This window comes from Sorex araneus, chromosome 4, assembly GCF_027595985.1.
Source record: "Sorex araneus isolate mSorAra2 chromosome 4, mSorAra2.pri, whole genome shotgun sequence".
In the NCBI taxonomy this organism is placed as follows: domain Eukaryota; kingdom Metazoa; phylum Chordata; class Mammalia; order Eulipotyphla; family Soricidae; genus Sorex; species Sorex araneus.
Genome location: NC_073305.1, coordinates 170,494,572 through 170,505,117, shown reverse-complemented (window position 1 = coordinate 170,505,117; position 10,546 = coordinate 170,494,572). Strand labels below are relative to the sequence as shown.

Here is a 10,546-nt window from a genome sequence, read left to right as displayed (position 1 = left end):
CAGATAATGTTTATATACCCCCCGACCCCACACAAAAAGATATTACTTGAAGCATACAATGTGTAGGATTCTATAACTGTATGATGATTTCCACCAAGCCTGTGCCTTGGTCTTGTCAACTGCAAGACAGACGTTCTTGCCCTCAAGCCCGGGTGGGGGGCGAGGGTCCCAGGCTACGGCGCGGGTTCGCCCGAGTGGTCCCCATTCGGGCTGCCAGGATTTCTCCCCTGCGCTGAGCTGAGCGGAGATAAAGAAGTTTGGCCTATGGCAGTCTCCTCCTAGCATCGGTCGTGTTTCTCGTGTTTCTCGGTTAAGCTGGAGCTTGCGGCGGTGCATCTGCTGGTGACTTCAGGCTCCGATCAGCTCTCGGTGGGGGGAGAGAGGGGGGGATGCAAGGGTGGGTGGGTGGGTGGTGGTGTGTGGTGGATGGGGTGGGGGGATCGGGGCTACCTGCGCCAGCTCTGCACCTGGGCGACCTTGGCTGAGCCCCCACGGATGACTCAATCGGCCAGGCGTCTGGGCGCCTGTCCTCTTCCTCCGCCCAGGCCGACCCCCCTGGCTCCCTAGCGGGGCCTCCTCCTGCCACGTGATGCCCCCGCCAGGGGCCCCCCGCGCCCTCCTCTCGGACGCGCCGTTCCAGCTCCTGGCCCCGCCCGCGCGCGGCCTCCTCCTTGGCGCAGCCATCCCCGCGCAAAGCCCACGGCATCTGCCATTTGTCACTCAGCCCATCGGCACCGCCCCGAGCCCTCATTTAGACACGTCTGGGGCGGACTCCAGCCTCACTCTGCAGGAGGACGCGCCGCTGGACAGACGGGGCGGCTCTCCTGGCTGCCCAGCGGACCGCGGGCCTTCGAGCACCGGAGCACCAGGCGCTTCCCGGGGTCGCCGGCCTGGCCGCGGACGCGGCTCCCCCGCAAAGCCGCCGTGCCTGATTCCGGGGGTCTCCCGCGCCCGCAGGGTAGGTAGTGGCGGGTGCCGAGCCGCTGGCCGGGGGTGGGGCGGGGGTGGCGGGCTACACGGCGTGGGCGCTCCCTGCCCGCTTCGTGCCCGCTCCGAGCCACGGGGAGGGTGCGCCGTTGCGGGTGCGCGGGGTACGTGCGGGGCGGCCCGTGGTCCGAGCGGGGGGGAAAAGTCCAACACAGCGTCGCACCATCAACTGGGGTAGCACCAAACCCCTATCATCCCACCTCGCTTTCGGGCACGGGTCGCTCGGGAACGCCACTTGCGGGGGGGAAGCGTTGGTGGCGTTTTGGTATGCGGTCCACGGATTCGGGCTGTTGAAAACCTGGCACTCACGGATCTCGCCGGGAAAAGGAAAAAGTCTTGAAAGTAATACTGTCGTTAACCGTGACATGTTGTGCATATGTATGTGTATGTGTTTTTTTTTTTCCTTTACATTTGTCCTTATTCTGGAAAACATGGTCAGTTTTACCCTGCACTGTTAGGGACTCTGCCAGCTCGACTGCGAAAAAAAAAAAATTTAAAAAAAAACTGTTTTAGGATGCGGGCACCTGAAAAATGTCCTCGATTAAGATAACTGGTAATTGCAACTTTGGTTTTGAGGCTCCGCGGCAGCGAAGTTGCAGGAACGGACGGCGGCGGGGACTCTGCTCAATAAATCATCTACGCCCGTAATCTTGACTTTTCATTCTCGACCCGTGCGTGACTTTTGTGTTTTAGGAAACCAATAAAATTTAAAAATAGCAACCTGCAGCTTAGGTCCTCCTTCTTCCAGGAATCCTTCCCTAACCCCTCCTTCCTCCCCAGGCCAGAGGCTGAGTGCTCCCTGGGGTTTTCACCAGGTCCCTATCCCCGTGGCTCCGGCACACCCCTCCCCACCTTGATTCCTCCCCCTACTCCTCATCGGCTGCGCTCTGAGCTCGGCGGACCCTTGGCGGCGCATGGTAAGTGATTAACGCAGGTTAACGACCGAAGGAAAAGATAAAGCGCTGTGCCGGCGCCTGGTGTTTGGCTCTGCAAAGTGTGGCGTGGTGCAGTCCTATCTGACGTATTGACACTGATTGGGAAGTTGAGACCGTGGGAGTCGCCACCACCGTCGGAGGCCGGCGTTGCGCGCGCTGGCAGCTCCCCCCCCTCCTCCTCCTCCTCCTCACTCTGATTCCTCTCGAGTGATGTTTTCCAAGTCCGAAGCCCGTTTCCGTGGGCGGTGGGAGCCTGCGGAGTGGAGAAGGAACACAATTTGTAAAACACGCACTTGGGGACTAAGGAAACATCAGAATGGGTTCTCAAGGGTTTAGGGGTGCTTCTTGAAATGTCTTACCCCCCGCCCCCCGCTACCCCTCGATTTTATGCACACAAAAACACACGCACACAGATGTGTGTCATGATGTAAAACGTCATTCCTCAGTATGAGTCATGGTCCAAAAAGTTTGAAAGCGCTGCCCTAGATCAGTGTGCAGAAAGGCGCGCGCAGACGTGGCCACGGCGCGGTGCGGTAAGTGGGGTTTGTAAGCGTCCAAAGCTGTGCGCCTTCCTCGCGTCCCGCTCTAGATGCACCACTCAGAAAACGGAGCCCGCCCGAACGCCGGTGAAGAGAGTGGTTTGTAGCGGGGCATAGAGGACTCACGCAAATTTATTATTTTTTGTTTTATTGGGGGGAAGGAAGGTGAGTTGCCGAAGAATACCATAAAATATCATCTATGTAAAATTTAGATCCTGATGAAATAAAGCTTTGGTACAAGGGTGCATACATAGGCGTTATAAGTAATAAAGAAAATTTGTAAGAAGTTAATGCCTTAAAAGCCATTACATTCTTTAGCGATGGCCTTTTGGGTGTTGATGGGGGGATTGCTGGTTGTTAAGGGTTACCCTAAGACTTTTAGGGTGCTGAGGATACTTTTTCTCCTGATCAAGTTATTGGGTGTTTGCTTTATAAACCTGTTAAATGATACAAAGTTTGTGTGTTAAATTTAAATAGATGCGTGTATATGTATGCTAGATGAAGATATGGACATTGCTAAATGATGTTCTGACCCAAAGAGCCAAGTATTCTTATCTGTTGATCAGATTTTTCCAACAGCTCTTTAAAAAGAAAAAAAGAGAGAAGTTGTGCATAGGATGAAACACCTAGGGAATTGAATCAATATCAGTTGATTCAATTTCACAGATTCTGTGGTGAGCACATCAGTGTTCATTAAGTTTTTTGACTCTTAATTATACTGCTCAAAATATGTAAGGGAAAATTTAAATCATTTAGATAAAATCATTAACTTTCACAAAAGTTAATTTTATCTCCCCATAACTGGAATTAGATTTTATCATAATTTAAGGTAAAATAAAACTTTAGATGAAAAAATTAAATACTGAAAAAGTATATTTTAAAGAGTAACAACTGTCTGGACCATCACCAAGAATTTTTAAATGCTAACATATCCTATTAAGCAACTTGATTTCTTGACTCTAGGGCTGTATTTCCACTGCTTAATAGCCACCTGTGGCATGGGCTATTATATTTTATTATGGTAGATTTTTAAATATGACATATTATAGCCCTAAATGTTTCCAACATTGCAGAAATTTTTTTCTGGAAAACATTGTTCAAGATACAAATCCTTTGTTGGAAACGACAGCCAATCTTTCTTTGTGTTGGGATTTGTGGGGTGAGGTCTGAGATCACTTTTCTCAGAAAATACACTTGGAAATCTTTAATAAAAGTTTTCATATTTGTTTTTTGTACACTTATGTAAGATTGTTTAATTTGACACATACATGAATACAGATCTACACAAAATGTAGATACTTTATTTGCCTGATATGTATGCATTATGTATTTATATTTTTTATGTTTCTTTAAATTCATTTTCCCATGTGGAAAGGTCATTATCTCAGGACCAGAGATAATGCATAAAGAACCAAGCCCTGCATCATATATGCTTGGATTCATTTTATAACTCTTCATCTCTCTGGTCCTTTTTTTAAAAAAAATAAAAGATTTTTATTTACTCTTGCTTTATTCGTAGTAGTAGCTTTTTAGTTCTAAGAATTATTTTTTTAATGATAATTCTTTTACCTATGAGATTTTTGGAATGTTTTCTAGTTTGAAGCATAGAAGTTTCTGTAAGTTAATCTTTTGTTACTGATTGCTAGCTCACACTGCAGCCAGCAAATGGGGCATTCTACCAACAATTCTTTGAAATCTGAGAATTGTTTTGTGGCCCCTTGGTTAGCTTTCCATTGCTCCTTGGATGATTGAGCAAAATATGTAATCACAAGGTCAATATATGTGTAAATGTGCATAAGCATATATCCATATATGTATACCTTTGATCAAACAAGAATTATGGCATTTGGATCTTTTCAGAGCTTACAAATTTTTTGGATTGTTTGCTCTACCAACTGCTGAAATAGGTCTAATAAAAATATACAATAAAATAATAACTCTTCTGCACTTCTCCCTGTAATTCTGTCAACTTTTTATTAAGAGGTGAAAGTAAATACAAGCTTGCATTGCTCTGTCTTCTCTATGAATTTGCATTGTTTCTCACTTTCTAGTGACAGTCTGTACATCCACGCACAGATGTCCAAAATCTTAAGATCATTTTTTTTGTAATGCTGTGGGCACACCTTTCTTTAGTTGGCATTTGCTTATAATGTCTCTTCCAAAAAGGTAAAGACCTAATTGTCCTATCTAATCCACCAGGAGAGTCTTTAACCTTTAGCTGGAACTCTCAATTCAATTAAGTTTAATATAACTGCAGATTTATTTCAGACTTAAGTTACCATCCTATTTATAGTTGTTTTCATCCTATCTTTTAATTTTAATTCTTTTCTCATTGCCACCTTTTGATGTTTGAGGTGGTAGTGTTTTTCCTATTCCATTTTTTCCCCCTTTGACTAATGTAAAATTTTAATTTATTATTTACTTTTAGTAATTTATTTAAAAGTTAACATACAAAATTAATCTGAAGTTTATTAAATTTTACATTTTCTCAATACTTGAAGTTTACTTTGATGCCAGTTAACTTCCTGACTTACCTGTGGTTATCATCCAGAGTTTTAATTCTATCTCGATATCCCCCAACCCCTGGAAATTTAACACTATCAATTTTTTTCCTTGTAGATCCTTGACTTGTCTTTCCTTCTTATACCTCAAATCTCCTTTCTCCACTTCCTGAAATACACATTTGGAAACTTATTTTATAAAGCACTATTGATGGAAGACTGTCTGAAAATGAATTTATTTTGCTTTTATTCTTGACTGTTTTGTTCTGTATGTAATTCCATGTTGACATTTTCTTAGCTCTCTAGAGTTATTACATTGACTAATACTTTCAGTGTTATAGTTGATTAAGATTATAGTTACTTGTTGCTAATCTGTCTTTTTTGTTTTGCTTGCTTTTAAGGTCTTTTCTATTTTCTTGTCTTCTGAAGTTATGCAACAGTTTATCTGGGTGTGGGGCTTAATTTATCCTGGATTTAGTGTTTCCTGTCTCTTAAGGTTTGTCTTTCGTCAATTCTTTCAAGGTTTTTCCTTTACCTCTTTCATTATTGCTTTCCCTCCACCTTTTCTATATCAAGAACTCAAATTGATTTTCTTTAGTCTTTTTCGTTCTAGCCACACCTCTTAATCAAGTATTTATATATGTTATTCATCTGGTCCAGGTTGAATTCTCAGATTTCTTCAGATCTGTGTTCTCACCTTTGTCTAATTTTTCCCTCCAAATTGAGTGATAATTTGCATATGATAAAAACACAAAAAGAAATGTATGCTTTGATGAAAATTTTATAAGTATGGAATAACCATCCAAACAAATGAATAAAATAATTTCATCTCTGCTAAGGTTCCCTATCCCTGTCTGTGAATACAGCTAATTCCAATCTTAGTTCGCTCCCTCCTAACTTCTATCACCATGGATTATTTTTAAGTGATCTCAAGCTTCATATAAATTGATTTGTTTATTCTTTATTGTTTTTTCCCCATAGGGTGTTTTTAAGAATCATCTATACTGCTTGTATAAATTGGTTTTGTTACCACTTGAGCACAAAGAGTGGCAAGCTATAGCTTATGGGCCAATTGTAACTCACAACTTTTCAAAAATTTCACTGTACCCATTCAGGATAATTTGTAGTTAAAGTAGAGACCAGTGAAACCCAAACTATATACTGTTTGATCTTTTACAGAAAATGGTGATGGCTGCTTTTTGGAGTATTATATTACATAGCTATACCAAATTTATTAATTTGTCCATTCAAGTTGTTTTTAGGCTTTGATCACTATAAAAAAATTCTATAAATGCTCCTGGAATTGCAAATGGGTTGATGCATCTATGCTCATATCGCTTGATTATCTAGAAACTGGAATGATTGCCTTTGAGTAAGTTTGATCTGCTTACATGAATATGAATAATGTTGAGCATGTTTTTATTACTTGTTGACCTTTCAGATTTAAAAGTACTCTAAATTGTTTGCCCATTTCTTTTGATTGTTATGCTTTTGTTAATAATTTTTTCATTTGGACCAAGAATATGGCTCAAGTGACAGCGTATTTGCCTGGCATATGTGAGATCCCTGAGTTTGAATCCCTGGTACCACCAGCACCACTGGGTATGGTTGCTATAAGAAAAAAAAGAAAAAACAATAACTTTTTAGTTCCTTTATATACCTTGACTAGAAACTTTTATACATACATGCAGTTATTTTCTGCATATCTGAAGTTTGTTTGTTCTTACTAGTCTTACTGAATGAACAGACTTGTTTTTTATAAAGCCCTATTTATCATTATTTTACAAGTGTGGGCAAAATTTAGACTTTTTTGCACCTTGCCCAGAAAATTTTCTCCCCTCTTTGTTTTTGCATACCAACAAAGTTCTTTGAATTTCTACCATAATTTTTATCATCTAAGTCCCTAAGGTAGCTATTTGATTTATCTTCAGTTAATTTTGGGTGTGGTATTAAGGTTGGGGATCATGATTTATTTTCTACATGATGATCCAGTTAGTTTACACATTTATTTTTCTTTAATGTAGGAGTATTGCTATTTATTCAGCCATTGATTAAGCTGATTGAATTGGGCATGAGCTCCACGGTTTACCCATTTATTAAAATGACTTTTCTCCCCTTTATTTATAGTTGCCTCTGTTGAAAGTGATCATACTTTGGTATCTTTTTGTAGACTATAAAAATTTAGAGTCTAATTGGACTATTAATTCCTCCATTAGTACCTTATTTTCTTAATTACTGTAGTTGATAGCAAATATTTTCTCTTACAATTTTTATTGAGGCACTATCTTTTATAATAGTATTAATTATACCTTTAATACATACATTGTTCCTACACCACACTGACTATCAGGGTGACTCTTTTTGCCCACCCCATCCCAAGAACAGTAAATCTTGATGTAGAGAACATCTTATATTCCTAGGAATTGTTCTGGCTACTTTAGGTGTTTTGCGTCTTCATATAAATGTGGAATGGGTGCCAGGGAAATAGGTGGGTGAGTTTAAGATGCTGAATTCAATCTCTGGTTGAACTCATGTTCTAGTAACCCCAACACAAATACATATGTGCACATACACACATGCATATAACCAAGCCTGCCAAGTGTGCCTCTGGTGGACACTGCACTGTTCCCAGGCTGGAGTATTGAACCATTAGACCTCCACCTCTGGGTGTGGCCCTCACTGCCAGCAGGGCATAGCCCCCATAGAAAACAATAAAATAAAGATTCTAGAATGATCTTGTCAGTATCTAGTTAAAAAATAAATAAATGGCAAGTCTTGATTGGATTGCACTGAGTGAGAATAATTTTAGGAGTTAATCTCAAGAATGTATTTTTTTCCTTATTGTGCTACCTGGGAAAATCAGAAAATTATTTCTAACAGAACTGTTAAAATGGACACCCTTTCTTTCTCCTGATTTTAAGGAAATGGCACCTCTTTATTACTAAAGATGATGATCTTGTATATTTTTTTTTTTGTAAATACCCTTTAATACAGTTTAGAAATGCTCTATTCCTGGTTTGTTAGATTTGTTTTCAAATGCGACATTTAATTTAAAACTTTCAATGAAGTAAAATAACTTTATATTACAAAAAAGTTGCATGGGCATGAGTTGCAAGGATAGAAAAATGTGATAGCAGCATCTTCTAATCCAATTTCTTATATAATCATCTTACATTTACCAAAAGTTTAGAAATTAACATTTGTGCAATTGGGCAGCCTTTATACAGTTTTCCCAGTTTTCCCAACAATGCTTTTATCTCCCTTCTTGGATCAATTCCATGCATTTAGGTGTTTTCTCCCTGGTCTAATCTGTGACCGTTTTTAATTCTTGTTTTGTGTGGCATTGCCACTTTTGAAGACTACTGGTCTAGTATTTTTTTGCCTTGCGTCACTCAATTTGGATATGTCTCATAATTTGACAAATAGAGTTTGTGGGAAGAGTACCCCAGACACTTGCTCTTGTTTCTGTATTGTATCTGGGAGCACATAATAGCCCACCTCAACATGTTAACATTAATATCATAGTTTAGATAGTAACTTCCAGGATTCTCATTGAAACAATTTTTTTAAATTGTATAGTCTGTTAGAAGAAAGTTTATTTTCAAGAGAGACAGTGAAAAGTATCTAGTAACTTATGGATACATGTGAAAGCTACCACAATAATAAATATTCTGAGGGAGATATTTTGATATTGTACAAATATATTTCTCATTAAAGTTTTGCCCACTGATTTTAGCATACAGCCCATCTTACCTGCAGAAATTATTATATTTTAATAGTTATTTTTTATTTCCTTCTCTTCCTGCATTTTGCCATGATTGTAAAAAATTTTATGGAAAAAAGCTTGCAAAAATATGTAATGTGACCATTTGTGAAGCTTTAAAAAAATGTGCTGGTACTACTTCAAACAAGGTGCAATGTCTAGAGTGGTAATGATTATGTGGTGAAATACAGTAATTAAATTTTGATTGTGGAACTAGACCACCTGGGTTAAAATTCCTAACTCTGCCCCTCTTTGCCATAGTGTAATTGGACAATTATAGAATTTTCTATTTTGAAGTTTTTTCATCTATAAAATATAGATAACATGGGTCTATCATAGAAAGTTGTTCAGAGGATAAAATGAGTTAAGACTAAGAAGGAGATGAAAATTGTCTTTAACCTTTGAGAAGTACTGGTACTTTTTTCAAAATCTGAATTATCCTAATTCAAATTTGATAATTTTATAAATTAATGATTAAATAATGTCTTATTTTGAGGTAAGTATATATATGTATATGATCTCAGTTTCCCTTAATGTTCAATTATTTTTTGTGTGTACTATTCATGAATTGTTCAGTTGCTATTTACAGTGAAGGACATAATAAATGATAGATTCCTAAACAAAACAAAACAAAAAATATTACACAAGAGCTTAGCAGCTGAGGTGGCAACACTCCCAACTTTCTAGGGCGATTTATATCTGAGGCTTTGACAGAGATAGAGTTAGAGGTAGCTCTTGCAAATGATTCTTTTTAAATATTGAGTTAAGTAAATTCAGAACTTGCCGTATACTGTGATGAAATGGCCACTCAGTAGAGCAAAAACATGTTTTCAGCTTCTCTATATTTTTCACCTTCAACATTGTATTGTAGGGATTTTTTTATTTGGCATGTTTTTAAATGATCCCATACCTACTATTAAACACTTTCCATTTTTTCATATGCCAGGCTCAGGTACTATTTTGTTTTGCTGGTGGGGGATGATACTTTGCTCTTGAGAAACTCTGAATTATTCCCCACGTTGAAGGCAAGCATATTTGAATCACTCCCAGAAACACTGTGTATATATTTGTTTCAGTTGATAAAATAGAACTCTGTAATCTTTTTTTTTTAAACTCAGCATTGTAGATCAGGCCCATAGCAACCAATGCCATATCTTCCTGTATTGAGAGATCTCATGTAGTCAGTTTCCTGAAAAGAATTCTTAAGTGACACCCAGACTTGAGAAAAGAGGGTTTTCCTGGCATTGGTTTTCTTCTCTGTCTTGTCTATTGTGTTACTGCTCAGAATTACCCAATTGTAAAAATGGTCTTAGTTATTCATCAGAACATGAAGTCTGTACTTTTTCTGAGGATTGTTTTCATTCATGCCATTTCCTCTACCCTAAGTGGATTAAAATTTTTTTCAGACCCTGTCCAGAGGTTTCTCACTCCACAATTCTGCTAGCTAGCTAGAAACCCTATAATTTGTAATCTATATAGCCCTTGTTAAATTTGTACCTTTCATCACCAATCTTTATATCTAACTATCACTTCTAGTTGGTCAGGTTCTTAGAGATAGGGTTCCTGTACCTACCCTGATACTTTGCATACAAAGAGCTTTTGCTAAATAGCTACTATGCTTAAATATCTACTATAATTGTGCTACAGTTTTGCAAAGTAAGAATTATTGTCTGTTTTTTTCTAATTGTGAAGAAACTCAGTATCAAAGAGATTAAGAAACTTGCCCAACTCCATATAGTTAGTAAGTGGCAAAACTGGTTTGTCTGATGTAAAAGCTCTTGCTATTCTACTCCATATTGCCTTAGTGCTAAAAATAAATAG

The 10,546-nt window shown here is 39.1% G+C and overlaps 1 protein-coding gene across 2 annotated transcripts in view; it reads left to right on the top strand.

The window, feature by feature from the left end:
- Nucleotides 1–561: 561 nt before the first annotated feature.
- The window catches only part of PLAGL1 (PLAG1 like zinc finger 1), a 44,688-nt gene continuing 34,703 nt past the window's right edge, over nt 562–10,546 (top strand). For both annotated transcript variants that reach the window (XM_055136463.1, XM_055136464.1), the window contains exon 1: nt 562–958. The gene's annotated coding sequence lies outside the window, so the exon portion shown is untranslated. The remainder of the gene's footprint in view (nt 959–10,546) is intronic.